This window comes from Chiloscyllium punctatum, chromosome 18 (genome assembly GCF_047496795.1).
Source record: "Chiloscyllium punctatum isolate Juve2018m chromosome 18, sChiPun1.3, whole genome shotgun sequence".
Lineage (NCBI taxonomy): Eukaryota > Metazoa > Chordata > Chondrichthyes > Orectolobiformes > Hemiscylliidae > Chiloscyllium > Chiloscyllium punctatum.
Genome location: NC_092756.1, coordinates 76,090,209 through 76,110,654, shown reverse-complemented (window position 1 = coordinate 76,110,654; position 20,446 = coordinate 76,090,209). Strand labels below are relative to the sequence as shown.

The 20,446-nt window shown below is 43.0% G+C and overlaps 2 non-coding genes across 2 annotated transcripts; both read right to left on the bottom strand.

Moving 5' to 3' along the window:
* Nucleotides 1-19,097: 19,097 nt before the first annotated feature.
* On the bottom strand, nt 19,098-19,170 carry trnar-ccu (transfer RNA arginine (anticodon CCU)). The gene has a single exon. It is a non-coding gene; the product is annotated as a tRNA-Arg (tRNA).
* A 535-nt stretch (nt 19,171-19,705) lies between these two features.
* On the bottom strand, nt 19,706-19,778 carry trnar-ccu (transfer RNA arginine (anticodon CCU)). Its single transcript has one exon. It is a non-coding gene; the product is annotated as a tRNA-Arg (tRNA).
* Nucleotides 19,779-20,446: the final 668 nt, after the last annotated feature.

Here is a 20,446-nt window from a genome sequence, read left to right as displayed (position 1 = left end):
TCTGTCCATAACAAAGCAACTATTGTAGTACAGGTTGGAGGTTTTGGGCCAGCTGCCGTTTTCCAGTCCATCACCTTCAGATGTCAGTTTCTGATGATCCTCCCAACTACACCAAGCACTTTGTAACATAAAATTCACAAGGAACTGCACTGATTAACTCACCCTCACAGTACACAATGCAAGGTAAGACAATGATGTGACCACACAGCAACCCTGTTTATTAGTGATGATTCAGAAAGGCGGGTTTGTTGATAGCCAACATGCGGCAAAGCAGGGTGTGGCTTACAGTTGATCCACCAAATAAGTTCTCGATCTTTGTTGCCCCACTGAATGCAAACCATGGCTCTCCATCAAGAGATAGGAAAACATTGACCATAGACAACAACACACTACAAAGCAGCTCAACGATGAGAATTAAATATGGCAGTTGTTAAAAAAAGTGTAAAACTAAAAAGGGAAAAAAAGGATATTGTATAAGTTGTTGCACCAACTGTATGTTAGAATAGGATGCCATAACGTTGCCAGCGTACAAGTTAATGCTGTGTCAGTGACGGACGCCCCTCTGCATGTAAAGAGTCATATTTGAAAAAACACAACAGATGCAACATGATCGAGAAATGGTAGGAAGACAATGAAGACAAAACAATTAAGAGAGGGTGCTCACAAAGAGCAAACCTCACTGTGGTTCCACAAAGGGAAATATTCTCCCTTTTTCTGACTCCTCCTTCAGTTATGGTTCCACAGGTAGCGCACACACTCCAGTATTCACCCACTATTCGTGTCGATACCTCAAAAATGAACGATAGCAGAATGTTTGGCTGCAGCAAGACCAGAACTGCTTGCTGTATATTGATCCGAAGCAGCTGATTTATCCTCTTGTACTCCAGGAGTGAGAACTGTAATGCTTCCTTACCAGCCCCTGCCCAAGTCAGAATATGCCTGGGATCATATTCTCACAACATATACTTAGCAAGGCAAGTGACACTTGGGAGTTTTTCATGTAGTGCAAAATGAGTGGAAGGAACGCCAAGTTTCAGGAAATTGCTGTTATCAAAGTTAGCTTTCATCCGCCTGTAACCAAGAGCACAGCATTTTTTCCATCAATCACAATGCACATGACAGCAAGACAAGGATTGGCTTGTGACTCAACTGTCACAGTAGGAGCAATGGAGATGGAAGGAGCCCATAAAGACTGACCCATAATATGGGCTGAACTTGCAAATTCACTGACGCACAGGTGGAAATGCTTACTGTATTCCAGTGTTTAATCATGATTGCCAAAGTTCAGAAAAATCTGATTCAAAGATTTTTCAGTCAGTCATTCCCTCCACCACACCATCACTCCCAACCTTCCAACCAACTGCAAAGAACGAAGAGTGATTATTTGAAATATGCTTTTTGACATGTCTGTTGTGGGTGAGCCAGGCCATTGCAGTTTTCCTGCTTTGGGTTGTGCTGCGATCAAAATAAAACAAGTACGCCTTAGGTGGATGCTTCTCAGCTTCCCCGTCTGAATCACAGTTCCTAGATCTAACGCCCTTCTGGTCACACTTTCTTAGATGGAGGCAGATGCGAGGTGGGAGCAACTGCACACAGGATGGGCAAAAAAACAGCAAGGTTTAGAAAACAAAAGACAGAAACAGCCCTCACCTTCGCTTTCTTTTTGGCTGACTTTCGGACTTCTGCATCTATTTCCTCCTCTTCTCTCAGCAAATCTTTATACGAGCGCTTCTTCTCTCGTTGGCTTCTGCCTGCTGCCAGACCCACCTCTTCAATTCCGCTTTCACCCACTACACAATCTGCAACAGCAGTAAAGGGCTTACAAATCATCTATTTATATTTGAAATATGTATATATATTTACCCCTCCAATTTTTGTTTTGGGAGGGGAGGGAAGCAATGTGGGAAAGAAGGTGCTTCCTGGCAGTGACACCTTTCCTCTTTCAGCTCAGGGGTACAATGATTTGGGCTTCATGCTCCTTTCCAGCACCATCACTGCAGTTCCTTTATGACCTGCAGAAGTTTTAAGCATGGGTGGGTTATCTCTATTAGATGTGCAGTTGAATTCTCCTCACAAAGAGGCCCAGTCAAGAACTGGTGGTCTCCGCCTCGTTCGTTAGAACAGGTCAGCCTTGGTTCATTTACCATCTCCTCTTCTGCAACATGAAAGCCAATCACCTATCAAGAGAAAGCTTATTAACAGGTCTCTCCCTGTGACACTCTGTAACCAGCCTCTCCAATGCAATGGAGCACCCCGATATGTGCGGCTCTACAACTTTGCCTCGGCTTGCTGCCTCCTCTTGACAAAGCATTTGACATTATCCCAGGTGTAAACTGACAACTTGCATCACTCCAAGACTTCAGTGTACCAAACAATCTTAGTGAATGGATAAGCAAGTTTAAATGCTCAGTTGATAAAATTAGGTGTGCGCATTTGGGAAGTCCAGCATCGTAAAGGCTTTTTTCTTCTGCATAAACCGTCATCAGCGTGCTCTTTGGCATTCCTCAAGATAGGTGATGAAAAATAGCCCAACCAATGGTCGCAGCAAGCACTCGATGCACTAAACCTCAATTACATTTTTGAATTCAATGATCAGAAGAATCACCCCTGAATGCACATGCTCAAGCTTCAGTGGAATCACAGAATGGTTACATCAAGGAAAGGGGTCCATTTGGCTAGGCATGATCGTCCAACACTCTGCAACAGCAACTCAGCTGGTCCCTCCTTTATCCCAGGAGCCCTGCAATTTCTTTTACCTTTCCAGTTGTTTCTCCAATTCCCTTTTGAAAAGCATGATAAGCAGGTGGCCTATTATCCTCCTGAAAATCAGATTAACTAATCACCTTCTAAAGATCCTCGACAATCATGATGGAGGACCTTTAGAAATCTATTAGGATCAAATCTGAACACAGATATGAAAGAGTTCCATAACAATCCAGAAAAGGCAGGTGACTACAAGTCAAACATATTAAAAGTCTATATCCATTCCTAGCCCACATTTTTTCCTCGAATTCTGCAGAACGTGTTCAATATTTTTAAAAATCCAAAAGCCTTGTGGTTTGCCATTCAGTTGCAGGAGAGATATCGATGTTGCTGCTCCTCAGCCACGATCCAACTGAATGACAGAACAAGCTCCTGGGGCCGAACAGCCCGTAATGTCAGGGTGTTAAACTCCACAGTAGAACAGCCAAGTGAAAGTCAAATGGTTTGGGCTTCCCCTAGAAACTGAGTATCACATTCTTGCCTGGGTTCCAACCTTGAGGATGCTTCTTGGCAGGTCAATCAACTGAGCTGCAACAAGGAAGTTGGAGAGTATCTCTAGAGCATGTAATGTCCTGCCTGACTGCATCAGGACCCTCCTTTTACATGAAGTAATGGAAGCAAAAAAAGTGGACTGAAAACAAATACCAAATTAGTAGCTAGGTGAAAAATAACTTGAAACAAAGCATATTTATTAGGTTTTTGAAGATACAAAAAAGTTATGATCAGAGCATCTTATTCAAGTATATGTGTTCAGAGGTAAGAAACATCAACGCTTACAATCGAGTTCCACCACAATCATCACTTGTTTTGCCTTCAATATCAGAATTAAGCATTCCCGCAGCAGGAATAGCAGAGCAGATGCAGTACGTCTTTACACTAAGTGGTGCAGAAGAGCACCTCCTGATCGGTCATCATCAAGCTTTATTGCCCCAACCTACCTTGTGCTGGCAACAGAGACCCACAAGATTTGTGAGCTGTGTGTGACTGCCTGATGGTGCCAAAGGCTGATGGGAAAGTAAATGGATGAATGTGTGTGTCAGGGGAGCTGGTACAGTACTGCTCTCAGGAATTCAGAAGTGTGAACAAAAGGCAACTCAAGATCATTCTGTAAATTCTGGTCCAGTCTATGCCAGCTGAAGGAAAGTCTTGTGCTGTAGACTTACATTGAAAACCTGAGGCAGATGGGTTAAATTTTGGGTTTTTCCAGGCATGGCTACAAAATGTAGATATTCATTCAGTCCACGTGAATTGGAACCCACGTCCCAGAGATAAAAAATCATATGCTAAATCACCATGCATCCATCCCATTAACTATTTAAATTAATCACATGCTGCAAATACAAACGATTTTGTGAACGATTGAGAGAAGGTGCAACGTTACAGTTTGCCATCCCACATACTGTATATATGTCTAATTATCTTATGACTGCAATTAAATTGTTACAAGTAAGAAATAAAGACAGCTACCATAAAACTTAATGTACTGCATGGAATTTGTTCAACGAGCTGTGTTGATATATTGCCTTTACACTAGTAAATCAAGACTCTCAGGACTGCTATCAAAAAAAAACAAACTGATACTGGGCCAGTCAAGCGATAACCAAAAGCTTGGTCAAAGAGATAGGTTAAGTAGCTTTCCAGAATAGAGAGAGGCAAGAGACTGAGAGGTTTAGATATGGAATTCCAGAGTTTAGTATTTAAAGCAGCTGGATGCATAGCCGCTAAAGCAAACTCGGCACACTTTTGTTGGAAACCCTACAAATGGCCCAGTGTATGTTACATTGGCAGGAGAAAAGGCCTCTGCCATACAGCATTATTGCAACAATGTTTTATTTCAGTACTGAGAGCACGTATACCAAAACTGATAAGCAATACAAACCAGCAAAGGGAGAAGCACCAGACTTTGGCAGATCAGCTCACCAGACCTGCAGTGGGCATGGAGAGAGTGTGCTTCTACAGGAATCGGCCGGGTCCTCCTACTCCTGGTTCCCAAATAGCGTATGTGAATATTATGATTTGAATCAGATGATTCCCAGTCAAAAAGGTTGCTCATGTTAACCCAGGAATCTCGTGTCCTGAGTTCTGATTTTTCTACTTTGTTTTACTTGGATTCTAACCAATACTAACTTTCACCAGGAGAAAGTGAGGACTGCAGATGCTGGGAATCAGAGCTTAAAAATGTGTTGCTGGAAAAGCGCAGGAGGTCAGGCAGCATCAAAGGAGAAGGAGAATCGACGTTTCGGGCATAAGCCCTTCTTCAGGAATGAGGAGGGTGTGCCAAGCAGGCTAAGATAAAAGGTAGGGAGGAGGGACTTGGGGGAGGGGCGTTGGGAATGCGATAGGTGGAAGGTGGTTAAGGTGAGGGTGATAGGCCGGAGAGGGGGTGGGGGCAGAGAGGTCGGGAAGAAGATTGCAGGTCAAGAAGGCTGTGCTGAGTCTGAGGGTTGGGACTGAGAAAAGGTGGGGGGTGGGGGGGGGAGGAGAAATGAGGAAGCTGGAGAAATCTGCATTCATCCCTTGTGGTTGGGGGGTTCCTAGGCGGAAGATGAGGCGCTCATCCTCCAGGCGTCATGTTGCTATGGTCTGGCGATGGAAGAGACCAAGGACCTACATGTCCTTGGCGGAGTGGGAGGGGAGTTGAAGTGTTCAGCCATGGGGCGGTTGGGTTGGTTGGTCCGGGTGTCCCAGAGGTGTTCCGCAAGTAGGCGGCCTGTCTCCCCAATGTATAAGAGGCCACATCGGGTGCAGCGGATGCAGTAAATAATGTGTGTGGAGGTGCAGGTGAATTTCTGATGGATATTGAAGGATCCCTTGGGGCCTTGGAGCGAAGTGAGGGGGGAGGTGTGGGCGCAAGTTTTGCATTTTTTGCGATTGCAGGGGAAGGTGCCGGGAGTGGAGGTTGGGTTGGTGGGGGGTGTGGATCTGACAAGGGAGTCGCGGAGGCAGTGGTCTTTCTGGAACGCTGATAGGGGTGGGGAGGGAAATATATCCCTGGTGGTGGGGTCCGTTTGGAGGTGGCGGAAATGACGAAGGATGATCCGATGTATTTGGAGGTTGGTGGGGTGGTAGGTGAGGACTAGTGGGGTTCTGTCCTGGTGGTGATTGGAGGGGCGGGATTCAAGGACAGAGGAGCGGGAAGTGGCGGAGATGCGGTGGAGGATATGCGGTGGAGAGCATCGTCAACCACTTCTAAAAAGAAATTGCGGTCTTTGAAGAAGGCGGCCACCTGGGTTGTTTGGTATTGGAATTGGTCCTCCTGGGACCAGATGTGAGACCTCTCCATCTCTATCTCGGACGACCGACTCAACACGGACGTATACTATAAACCGACTGACTCCCACAGCTACCTAGATTACACCTCTTTCCACCCTGCCCCCTGTAAAAACGCCATCCCATATTCCCAATTCCTTCGCCTTTGCCGCATCTGCTCCCAGGAGGACCAATTCCAATACCGAACAACCCAGATGGCCTCCTTCTTCAAAGACCGCAATTTCCCCTCAGACGTGGTTGACGATGCTCTCCACCGCATCTCCTCCACTTCCCGCTCCTCCGCCCTTGAACCCCGCCCCTCCAATCACCGCCAGGACAGAACCCCACTAGTCCTCACCTACCACCCCACTAACCTCCAGATACATCGGATCATCCTTCGTCATTTCCGCCACCTCCAAACGGACCCCACCACCAAGGATATATTTCCCTCCCCACCCCTATCAGCGTTCCAGAAAGACCACTCCCTCCGCAACTCCCTTGTCAGATCCACACCCCCCAGCAACCCAAACTTCACTCCCAGCACCTTCCCCTGCAACCGCAAAAAATACAAAACTTGTGCCCATACCTCCCCCCTCACTTCCCTCCAAGGCCCCAAGGGATCCTTCAATATCCATCAGAAATTCATCTGCACCTCCACACACAATGTTTACTGCATCAGCTGCACCCGATGTGGCCTCCTATACATTGGGGAGACAGGCCGCCTACTTACAGAACGTTTCAGAGAACACCTCTGCGACACCCGCACCATCCAACCCAATCGCCCCGTGTCTGAACACTTCAACTGCCCCTCCCACTCCGCCAAGGACATGCAGGTCCTTGGCCTCCTCCATCGCCAGACCATGGCAACACAACGCCTGGAGGAAGAGCGCCTCATCTTCCGCCTAGGAACCCCCCAACCACAAGGGATGAATGCAGATTTCTCCAGCTTCCTCATTTCCCCTCCCCCCACCTTGTCTCAGTCCCAACCCTCGAACTCAGCACTGCCTTCTTGACCTGCAATCTTCTTCCGGACTTCTCTGCCCCACCCCCACTCCAGCCTATCACCCTCACCTTAACCTCCTTCCACCTAGCACATTCCCAACGCCCCTCCCCCAAGTCCCTCCTCCTTTTATCTTAGCCTGCTTGGCACACCCTCCTCATTCCAGAAGAAGGGCTTATGCCCGAAACGTCGATTCTCCTTCTCCTTTGATGCTGCCTGACCTACTGCGCTTTTCCAGCAACACATTTTTAAATACTAACTTTCACGTTTGAAAATGGCTCTTTTGGCCTGTTCACATTTCACAACAAGTTAATGCTTTTTGATAAGACAGGTTGCGGCAGCAGGGCAAAAATCTCAAGATACAGAAATGAATTACTTAAAAAACGTAAACAGCAAGTTTGCACTGCATAAAGAGGGCCATTAACAATATGTTAGTAACAATATGCATGACATAAGGTACATGAACCACTCCTAAACTTAAATAGTGCCCCTTGAAATAAAAGACATTTATAAAATTTCATGTCTATTATATTAAAATAAACTGTAAAAGCAACCTCAACAAACCAAATGTCTCTTTGTACTTTACCAAAAAGAAAACATCTGATGGAACAGATTTAAAAACTGAAACTGTGCAGATTCAAAACAGCAGCAGGAAATTAGCCACGCAAGAACGTGTGAGCTTCTGAGCTTAGTCAAGCACCGAGGACTCTTTCCAAACAAAAATCATACAGTTTAGACACAACTGGATTGGTCCAAGCTACATTCAATTTGACATCACCCAAAGCAAATTACCTTCTTTTCTCTTGAATGCTTCATCATAAGCCATGACTGGAATATGAATTTAAAATATTGTCTGACTGGGCAAACATTTGGAAAACCAGGTGCTTCGGCCAGTTGGAGATCTCATCTGCATACAATCCTGCAGCATATAAGAGAGAAAAACAAAAATATCATATTTTAACATATCTCTTTTCACAGGACATAATTATCAGGAAGGATGAGACGGCCTGGAGCTTTTTCCCCTGGGGGTGCAGGGTGACCTGGTGCACATTAGAAAAAATACATAGACAGAAATACTGTGAAGAAATCCAAAAATATGGCTTGTGGTTATTTTAAAAAATGCAAGAAATAATTCAGAAATGCACTGATCTACAGAAAGTTGAGAATGTGGAATTTATCATATCCTTGATATGTTAGTAATTACTTGATATCTTTATGGGATTTCTGGACTTGACTAGATGATTGAAAAAGGAATGAGATGGGCATATAGAAAGGTTTAGGAGAATATTGTAGGAGGTGATGCAAAAGTGGGAGAAAGCATGAGTTCATATTAGCACCAGCATGGACATGGGCCAAGTGGCCACTTTCTGTGCCATAAACATTGTGATTCTGTGCTCTGCAAATTCTATGGAATATTTAGAACTATACATCATCATCATCTCTTCCTGTCTACACAGATCGCTGCTGGTGTCTTGTTTAAATAACATTTGAAACAGGCAGCACAATTAAAGCAGCAGTTTTAACATCAATAAATTCCATTAATTTATTCCAAACCCATGACCCATACTCTCTAAAAAAAGTACTTGGGCTGCAGATACACGGGAACACTACCAGCAGAAAATTCTTCTCTAAATCACACAACATCATGACTTGAATGGACCACCATTCTGGGTCTGGGTTAAAAACTCTCTTCCTAACAGCACTGTGGATATACCTACACCAAAAAGACTGCAGTGGTTTAAGACAACAACTCTCCACCACTTTATCAAGAGCAATTAGAGATAGGCAATACATGCTGGCCTAGTTAGAAACATCCACAACCCAGGAACATTAAAAAAAAACTGGAAATAATCTCTGATTTGATTTTCATTCCATCATGGGACGCAATGCATCTCTGACTAGGCCAGCATTTGTTGCCTTTGAGAAGGTGATGGTGAGCTACATTCTTGCACTGCTGCAGTTTATGTACACCCACAGTGTTGATGGAAAGGGAGCACCAGGATTTTATGTCATTGGCACAGTTCAAGTCAGATGGGTATGTGTTATTATTAATGCCATTCTTTCATCAACTCAGTCAGCAGTCATAAAATGAAATTAAAGGTGAACCTTCCCCAACCTAATACTCAGATCATATAGATTATATAGTCTCAACGGCAGTTCACCCAGCGAGAAAAGTCAAACATGAACGCCTTCCCTAGGAGGTTGCTCCTCAAGAGCTTACCTTTAAAATAAATTCACAGCTGAAACTTGCGGCCAAGACAATTCACTAAAACTTTTGATGGAGGGTGAGTATTTACCAGATATGGTTTGACTTTGCTAGCCATTGTAAGCAAGCTGTGTTCCTGAGATTTTCTGATGCAACAACATGCATTGAACCTTTGTCCATCTTGCATGTTGAACAGGGGAACCCTTACTGGTGCTTTAGACAATATTCGTCCATCTAGACTTGATACTCTCATTCCTTTCCCCAGTTCCTTCCCGCTGATATCACTACTCCATGTTCAAATGCTAACAATAAAATGTAAACTCCATCACCAGGCACAGTTGGATATGAAGAAGCCATGGCACCACTCAAAGAAAGCAAGGAATTCTGCCAATGTGCTCATCATAATTCCTTCCCAAATCCAGATTATTTAACTAATTCATACTGTGTATATAGGTGTGATTCAAGAGGTAGCACATCCACTTCTGTATCACATGGACTCTGGTTCAAGTCCCACTCCACAACTTCAGCACAAATATAAAAGTGGATGTGAATATTCCCCTTAATGCTATCTTATAAAGGTTTGTTATTACCATGCCAGCATTTATCCATTAAACAAAATCATGAAAGGATTCCCTGATCATTATTACATTGCTACCTATGGGAGATCCCCGTGTGGAAATTGGCTGCCATGATTCCCACATGACAACTGCAAGTAAATATCAATTAGACACAGCTCCTTGAAAGTGGAGTCGCAGGTGGATAGAATAGTGAAGGCGGTTTTTGGTATGCTCTATTTTATTGGTCAGAGTATTGGGTACAGGAGTTGGGGGCGCGGTGGAAGGAATTACTTGGAATTTTATAATTCCAAGTAATAAGAAAACAATAAATTAAAACTCAGTCTCTCAATGTTCACACAGAATGTGTCTTCCAAAATGCTCCTCTGTATCTCCAGTCTTTCTTCTGCTGATTCTGCTGTCTGGAATGTTTCCTCTGTAATTTATTCTGTTCTGAATACTGAATCCTGGTGTCAGGAAGATTATCCAAGAGTGACAGGTACCTGTATAACTGGATGCTGCTTTTCCCTCCCCCACCCCCCCCAAAATCCTTAATTGGCTGAATCCAACTTGTTGCCAAAACATTAAAACAAGTCTGACGTTTTTGAATCATATAGCCAATTGTTACATGTTTCCATTTTAAAATTGTCTGTAATCTCCAGATACTTGCAGACACTTTTACATCTCTAAGCTTTGAAAAGCACTTATCTCTTAAAAGGGACCATGCATTCTTCCCTATTATTTTTACAAACAAATTCTCGCTTCCTGCCTTCCACTTCATGAGCATTCTACACAACGTCATGACACTTTATACATCAAAAAGTACATTTTTTGGCTGCAGTGCACTTGGAGAAGCTGGTGGGAATGTACAGACAAATCTTCCTTGATTTCTCTTTCTGATTCGATGCTGTACCAAAAATGAAATTTTGTCTTACAAAACAAGACAATGCCCTTCAAAAGCAATCCATTGCTCGTGGGGTACTCCCGATCCATGATGTAGCATTGTATTTGTGCGAGTACTTTTCTTAATGTGCAGGCCTTCCACTAGGCAGCAGTGTGCATCACTTACAAAAAAGATGCAAAAGACACCCTGAATGTCTCGCTGAACTGTGGCAGAATTAATATTAATGACTGGGGAGAATTTGCTACCAATCACTTAAAACAGAAACATGCCCTTCAAGCTGCTTTGAGACCAAGTACCTTAATGATGAGGCAATGCAGCAGCAGACGTACATGCTGCACTCAGGAACCCACGACATCTGGGGACGTCCTACCTCAGCTGTCCAAAGATCTGCAGGATGGCAGTCAGTCACATGAAGACCCAAGGAAGATACTCATAGCCCTGAGCAGATGTAATCCTCGAATTGAGGGACAGCTGTTGGCGACCAGGATGAGCTGCACTGTCGTAACACACCAAAGTTCCTTTAACAGCAAATTCCAAAGCCACCATCACTACTGCCTACTTGCGGAACGTTTCAGAGAACACCTCTGGGACACCTGGACCAACCAACCCAACTATCCCGTGGCTCAACACTTCAACTTCCCCTCCCACTCCATCAAGGACATGCAGGTCCTTGGACTCCTCCATCGCCAGACCATAGCAACACGACGGTTGGAGGAAGAGCGCCTCATCTTCCGCCTAGGAACCCTCCAACAACAAGGGATGAACTCAGATTTCTCCAGTTTCCTCATTTCCCCTCCCCTCACCTTGTCTCAGTCAAATCCCTCGAACTCAGCACCGCCTTCCTAACCTGCAATCTTCTTCCTGACCTCTCCGCCCCCACCCCCACTCTGGCCTATCACCCTGACCTTGACCTCCTTCCACCTATCGCATTTCCAACGCCCGTCCACCTCGTCCCTCCTCCCTACCTTTTATCTTAGCCTTCTGGGGACACTTTCCTCATTCCTGAAGAAGGGCTTATGCCCGAAACGTCGATTCTGCTGTTCCTTGGATGCTGCCTGACCTGCTGAGCTTTTCCAGCAACACATTTTCAGCTCTGATACTCCAGCATCTGCAGTCCTCACTTTCTCCTCCACTATCACTACCAACTAGAAAAACAAGTATCACAGGTGCATGGGACTACCACCTGCAAACTCCCCTCCAAGGCCACACACCCATCCTGATTTGGAATTACATTATCGTTCCTTTGCTGTTGTTGGGTCAATTCCTGGGACTAACTTCCTAACATCACTGAGGATACACATATGACACAGACTACAGCTGTACAAGAAGATACCTCATTACCACCTTCTCAACAGCAATCAGGAATGGCCAACAAATGTTGGTCTAGCCAGCAAAGCCATACATTGTGAACATATTTTTAAAAATCACATGTTTCCTGCATGGTGCTCTATTTGAAGTAAGTTGGATCTGCTACAACAAACATTTCTTCAATGCGACTTTGATTTAATGCGATCAAAACATTTAGACCGTATATAATGAGAACTTTTATTACATGTCTTGGCTGTAATGCGATTCCAGCTCCTCTAGTTTAGACAGTGCAGCTATTGCACGACTTTCTAATAACACGAGATCGCACAAGAACAGAACTATCGTGTTATATCAGAACCGGCTGCATTTCAATTCAGAACACAAACAGCATTACTTTAAAATACTGTCAAAAAATATAACAATAAAACCGTTGGATTGCCGTAAAACATACCTGTCTCAATAATTACAGAAGGAAACCTGCTCTTTTTAACCATTCTGTCAAAGACCAAACTGCCTTCAGTCAACATAGTTGACTCAATTGCTCTGTAAAGGTGCCCATGTGAGCTGTCTTGTCAAACCATTACAACAGTGATTTCAGAAGGTAGCTCATTAATATCTTCAGGCCCACGAGGAATGGGCGATATAAAGCAGTGTTGCTAGTGTCAGATGTGCCCTATGAATTAATTCTCTCTTTGAAGGCAACACATATCCCAATCTTAATAACTTCAAAGCAATAACTTTTTTGAAGCCTTGACTGTAAAGAATAATTTGAGAGTAAAACTGTAAAATGTCTGAATAGTTATTTGGTTTGGGATTGACCATTATAGGTATGTACGAGTTGTTCTGATTTCAAAAAGGAAGGATAAAAAAGTGAATCTAGCAACATGTTCTCCAGTCCTAGATTTCCATTGTGTTATAATGATCTGATATAAAGATGAATTTTAGGTTTTATTTTCACGAGTTTTTTTTCTCCTGGGTAATTTTCTCCGATCCTATAATGGGCCTCGATTTCTCATTGTATTAGATTTTTGCAAGTCCTGGCCAACATTTAGGGCAAAATCATAAACCTGGACATTTGGCAGATTTCCAAGTGTATGCTTCTTGGGATGAAAGGATTGGCCTTTGAGGTGTGATCGAGTAGGCTAGGTCGACATTTCTCAGAGTTTCAATGAATGAAACATTTCATATAACTTCTCAAAGGGCTTAGCAGGGAAATGCTGGGAAGATTGGAAACAAACTGTATGATCGCAAAATAACTTATTGGCCAATCTGCAATTTGCTCAACTAAAGGATTTAGAATCTCTGGAATTTTGTTTAATCACAGAGAGCTGTGGACACTCCATCTAGTGCATTCAAGCATCCAGGAATATGGCAGGAAAACGGGCTAAAGAAACAGATCGGCTAGAATCTGAGTGAAGGGTACAAAAGGCCCCAAGGGCGGAATGGTTGACCGTTGCTCCTTATATTCCTATCACAAAGGAACCCTTTTGGATAAAATAAACAGTGGTCAGAAACACAGGAATAGAAAGCACTTGAGAAACTCAACAGGTCTGGCAGCTTCTGTGGAGTGAGGAGCAAAGTTATCTTTTCCAGTTCTACATATTCTTATTCAGAAGAGGGATTGTGGAAGAATGGCTTTGTGCATGGGAAATACTGTCCAACAAACTTGAGTTTTTGAGGTTAACAGACAGAAGAGCGGTAGATGTTGTCTACATGGACTTAGTAAAGTCGAAAAGTGTGGTGCTGAAAAAGCACAGCCGGTCAGGCAGCATGAGGAGCAGGAGAGTCAGCCTTTCGAGCATAAGCTTGACTCTCCTGATCCTTGGATGCTGCTGACTGGCTGTGCTTTTCCAGCACCACTTTTCGACTCGGATCTCCAGTCCTCACTTTCTCCTAATGGACTTCGTAAATCCTTTGACGAGGTTCCACATGGTAGACTAATTAGTCAAGTTAGATCATATGGGACTCAGGGAAAGCTTGCCAATTGGATATAAAATTGGCTTGACAGTAGGAGAGAGAGTGGTGGTGTAGGTGGTGGAGGTCTATGACCAGTGATGTTCCATAGGGATTGATGCTGGGTCCATTCTTGTTTGTCATTTATATAAACAATTTGGATGAGAATTTAGGAGAAAATTGGTGACGTGGTCAACAATGATGGTTATCTAAGATTGCAAAGGAACCATGATCAATTGTGCCAACGGCTTGAGGAGCAGCAAATGGAGTTTAATTTAGATAAATAGAAGGTATTGCATTTTGGTAAAACAAAGAAGGGCAGGACTTATACAGTTAATTGTAGGGCCCTGGGTAATGCTGTCGAACATAAGAGACTAAGGGTTCTGGTACATAGTTCTTTTAAGGTTGCATCACAGGTAGACAGGGTAGTTAAGGCAGGCATTTAGCATGCTTGCCTTCAATGCTCAGTCTTGAAGTATTGGAGTTAAAACATCATGTTGGGGTTGTACAGGACAGTGATGAGGCCACTTTTAAAGTATTGTGTCCAAACCTAGTTGCCCTGCTATAGGAAGATTATTATTAAATTGGAAAGGGTTCAGAAAAGATTCACCAGGCAGTTGCTGGGACTGCAGGGTTTGAATTATTGGGAGGGGATGGATAAGCTGGGACTTTTTTGACTTGAGTGGAGGAGGTTGAGAGGTGACTTTATAGAAGTTTTATAAAATCATGAAGGGTATAGATAAGCCGAATAGCAAAGATATTTTCCTAAGGTTGGTGGAGTGCAAAACTAGGCGGCATATTTTTAAAGAGGAGAGGAGAAAGATTTAAAGGGGACCTGAGAGGCAACTTTTTCCACACAGAGGTATTTGAATGTGGAATGAACTATCAGAGGAAGTGGCAGATTCAAGTAAAATTACAACATTTAAAAAACATTTGGAAAAGTACATGAAAAGTTTTAGAGGGATATGGGACAAACGCAGGCAAGTGGGACTAGCTTAATTTGGGAAACCTGGTTGGCATGGACAAGTTGGACCAAAGGGTCTGTCTCCATGCTGTATAACTCTATAGGAAGCATAGTGCACTCAAAACATTAACTGTTTTGCTCATCACGGCTGCTACCATAACTACTGAGTTTCTCCTGCATTTATCATAAAATCATGAAGGTTTACAACACAGATATACACATTATGTCTGTGCCAGTCATGAAGCATGCACCTATTCTAATCCCGTTTTACAGCACTTGGCCCATAAGACTTGAACACTATGATCTTTCCATTTTTATTTCAACACTCCAGCATCCACATAATTTGACTTTTATGATGATAACAGGAGAGTCACATGAATGAAGCAACAAGGCCAGAAGAGGACATATGAAGCAAAGGACCTCTCTCTGCGCTGTACATTCAATATATTAACGGCCTCATATTTCCAACAGGCACAACTAAATAGTGATTGGATAAAACAAACAATACTGCCCTGAGGACTAGTCAGCACAGATCAAAATTGGTATGCAAGGATCAAGTTTTTACTGAGAAACTGGCTAAGATTTTGGGAACTTAGAAAATGTAATAGAACATAGAACATAGAAGAATACAGCGCAGTACAGGCCCTTCGGCCCTCGATGTTGCGCCGATCAAAGCCCACCTAACCTACACTAACCCACTATCCTCCATATACCTATCCAATGCCCGCTTAAATACCCATAAAGAGGGAGAGTCCACCACTGCTACTGGCAGGGCATTCCATGAACTTACGACTCGCTGAGTGAAGAACCTACCCCTAACATCAGTCCTATATCTACCCCCCTTTAATTGAAAGCTATGCCCCCTTGTAATAGCTGACTCCATACGTGGAAAAAGGTTCTCACTGTCAACCCTATCTAACCCTCTAATCATCTTGTACACCTCTATCAAGTCACCCCTAAACCTTCTTTTCTCCAATGAAAACAACCCCAAGTGCCTCAGCCTTTCCTCATAGGATCTTCCTACCATACCAGGCAACATCCTGGTAAACCTCCTCTGCACCCGTTCCAGTGCCTCCACATCCTTCCTATAGTATGGCGACCAAAACTGCACACAATATTCCAGATGCGGCCGCACCAGAGTCTTATACAACTGCAGCATGACCTCAGGACTCCGGAACTCAATTCCTCTACCAATAAAAGCCAGTACACCATATGCCTTCTTCATTGCACTATTTACCTGGGTAAATAGATCTTAAATAGACAACAAAATATGACTCAATATTTAAATATCGACAGTATTAAACATTGCTTAAAAGGCACACAAAGTCAAAGATTTTTGTCAAGCCCTATTAGTGTTGAAACACAAGAAAACTAACTTTAGAAAGGAAACAATATTTGATACAGCAGGATAAAGGACGCCGACTGGTTGGTCTATAGTTGGTACAGAGTTGCAACAGGAACTGCTGTCAATCTTAGTAAAATGATGAAATTCAACTATTATTTAATGAAGATTAATTTAAATTTCTGATGAAAAGTTTCAACTTTTAATTTTTTCGCCAATGCTTAAGTCCTGTAATTAGTCCAAGCTATTATTTTTAATCTACAATTTAAAGATGGAGAAAGAGACACTGGAAAAAGTTGCAAAAATTATTTACAAGAATATCAGAACTGAGAGGTTGTGTTAAATAGATTGGGAAGGTTTCCTGCAGAGATGAAAGCAGGATGAGCTGAGAGGTCTTGAGATTATGAAAAGAATCAAAATGCTATATGTGGATAAGATGGTTCCAGATACAAGGGATTTCAATACCAAGCGGGTCACAAAAAAAATTAAGAATGCTACCAAGCATCCTTCATTAATAGAGTACATAGAATGTGGAAATAGAATTTATTAACCATTTTACAACCCATCAAGCCAAAGCAGAAGCAAGTCATCCTCACTGAATAACAGGAGAGTGTGGGACTTGGCTCAAAGGACTGGTGGAGGGAAATGAAGAATGATAAACATCCTAGAGAAAAGAACAGACAGACATGATGTGGTGAGATGAAGAGGAATGGGTAGAGGTTAATATAGACAAATATTTCAGGCCAGCTTATTTAAATGACTTGACTGTGCTGAAAGCTCTGACATAAATTACTGGAGAAACTCAGCAGGTCTGAACCAAAGAAGAATCACTTGACTCAAAACGTTAACTTTCTTCCTCTCCACAAGTGCTGCCAGACCTGCTGAGTCTAACCAGCAATTTCTGTTTTTGTTTCAGCTTCCCAGCATCCACAGTTGAGAGACTTATTTTATCTGTTTAATTGAATTACATCACGATTGTGACTAACAGTTTTCCCAATACAGATCTACATCAAACTCTTAATAAAATTATTTCTCAATGATAGTCTCCCATCTCTCCCTTATCCATGGATTAATTTCAGATTTCAAAGTAGAATGTAATTGGGAAAACAAACTATATTTAAAAAAAAAATGAAATTTAAAATAACGTACTGCATATAGAATAAATACTAATATTATAGGAGTTAAATTTCACGCTGCTATATTTAACTTTAGAATTGCTCAGAGGTTGTCACCTCTCCCTAGACAGCCCTTTTGCCTTCCCGCCCTTTCTCTTCATCTTTGCGCCCAGCATCCCCCCCTCACCCTCCGACGCTCATCTGCCCGAATCCTCCCGTCAGCGGACGCCCACCGGCAGCGCTCTTCCCCCGGCCACAGTATCCAGGAAACACCGACGCTTTGTCCCAATGAGGTAGGCCGCCCGCCGGCGTCGGTGCCTCCCGCTGCCTCCCGGCGAACCCGAGCCGTTTGCTCTGGGTTTTATCGTTGTTTTTTTTTATTTTAACGGCTCGGGAGACGCCCGCGGATCCGTGCTCTCTAAGGCTGAGGCTCTCACCGTAAAGCCACCGACTGGGGCCGACATTCCTCGCCGAGGGCCGCCATCTTGGGCGGACAGAAGCGGAGAAGCTGTGGGCAGGCGGAGATAAGCGAGCACAGAGCGCATCGATCCATGTCTCCCGCCTCCCCGGGGCTCCTGGTGGGGGGAGGGGGGAAGAGCCACTCACAATGTCACCCCAAAGCTTTCTACAACTCAATAATTCTGTAGGTAGGCATGAGATAAGCAATTGGAAAAGCCACAAGACTACATGGATCTCGTTTTCTTAGGCGTGAATCATACATTTCCACAAAAATTTACTCATAATGTCACCCCTAAGCTTTCTCCAACTTAATAATTCTGAAAGTAGGCATGAGATAAGCAATTGGAAAAGCCACAAGACTACATGGATCTCGTTTTCTTAGGCGTGAATCATACATTTCCACAAAAATACAGCCCCAATTTCTAGATTTTACCATGATGCATTATTTTGTCATATTCATCTCTTCAAACAAGTTTAGCTTCCCATCTGAATGTCACACTTGCAGCATCACTACTACATTATTATCATGGCATGAGTATGACAAAGATCCCCCCCCCCCATGGCAAGTTCATCACATTAAATAGCTATGTAAATATAAATCGTTGGCTTATCTTGACGAGTATTGTTCTAACATGGATGTAAAAATGGATACAATCTGGACAAGACTCTAAATCAAAGTGAAAAAGAAGGTCCCTGGCAGGATCTGGATTCTGAACAGTTAAGATCCTCATATTTCACAAATGAAATGTTCTCAAATACGAATTGTTACCCTCAGCAATGCAAGGCACAGTTTTGTTTTCCAACATATAAGTATATTGTACACCCATCTGGACAAAGTAATTCCTCATCAGCTAACACAAGTAACAATTTTTTTTAAATTCCCAAGATGTGTATTTTTCTGTCTCCAAATAAACGCAAATAATAGCTGTAATTACATCGTGTTTCCTACAGGAGGCAGAAGGTTAAGGTAAAAGTAACGAAGTTTCAACATAGACATTTTCTTTTCTTTTTTTTGCCCTTAAAAAAAACTGATGGTAATAATTTTGGAAAATAAGTTCTCCGACGAAATCAGAATACAGATTCCAAACTTTCTATGAATCCAATCGTAAAGGTGGATACATTTCCGTTAAACATTACAAATTAAAAAAATCAAAGGTGAAATTGTATGTATTTTACTTTCAAAAAAGTTTGAAATTAAATACATACATCAAACTTCTTTAAAGAGGAGCAAATATACTTAATAAGTTGATCTATGAAGGCCAGTGTAAAGAAAATGAACACACCCCAGATGGGACTCGAACCCACAATCCCTGGCTTAGGAGGCCAGTGCCTTATCCATTAGGCCACTGGGGCTTCTTGAACAGAGGTGAAGTTATCGGTTTTAAATAGTGTAGCTCGGCTTCATTATAATGTGGTTTTCTGTGAGTGTTTTATATTCTAATTGCTTTCCTCCTATTTCATCTCATGCCACATTGGCAGCTCCTTTATGAATTGATGTCGCCTCCCGTTTGCCCCCAAAATGGACAGCCAAACTCCAAATTTGCAGAGTGAAACTTTGAGGAAAATGTAGCAGACAAGTTTGGGGGGGGGGGGGGGGGGTGGGGAAGGGGTTCGGTGTTATTTTGCGCAGCATCAAAAAAAATATTTGCAGTTCGTGAGGACGGAGTAAAACTGCAATGAGAGCAAACCAACAGAATCATAGCGAGCATTTTAGCCCATTGCTGTCTCTTTCATTCAAGTTTTCCAATTGCCTTGCCCCAAGTTCCTATTGAACACTATATACACCATCAACCCAACGCAGACACAGGGGAATGAGAAGCACAGTTGATTGAAGATGAAGTTGACAGAGCACTAAGGTCAGCAATGGAGGCCAGGCTTAAAAACTGGACACCCCAGATGGGACTCGAACCCACAATCCCTGGCTTAGGAGGCCAGTGCCTTATCCATTAGGCCACTGGGGCCCCAATGGATAGAGTGAAAGGACACAACAACTTCTGATGTGGTTGTGGCAAGTCAAATTAAACACAGTCGGTTGTATTTTGTCAAAATTGCCAGCTGAACCACATGCACATATGATATTCATGATAAAGCCAATGGAAATTATTTGAAGATTGGTCTACCAAGGTTTTAAATCATGGGGCTATAGTTATGCATCTGGATTACTTGCCTTCGTTTGTTGAGGTAAAAACTGAAAGATCCACAGATGCTGTAAACCAGAAACACAAACAGAAATTGCTAGAAAAGCTCAACAGACTGGCAGCATCTGTGGAGAGAAATCAGAGTTAACATTTCAGGTCCAATGACCCTCCCTCAGAACTTGGGGGTTCTGAAAAAGGGTCACTGGACCTGACTCTGATTTCTCTCCACAGATGCTGACAGACATGTTGAGTTTTTCCAGCAATTTGTGTTTGTGTTTATTAGTCAAGGAATTGAATACAATTACAGAGAGGTTACAATGGAGCTGCATAAGATGTTAGGCCACAGATGGATTACTTGGAGAACCCAGTTTGCAGTTAGGACAATAGGTGGGAGGCAACTGCTGAGGATAACACAAAGAATTTACAGGGGAGGTGGACAGATTAAGTGAATGGGCAAAACTTTGGCAGCTGGAATATAATGTGGGAAAATG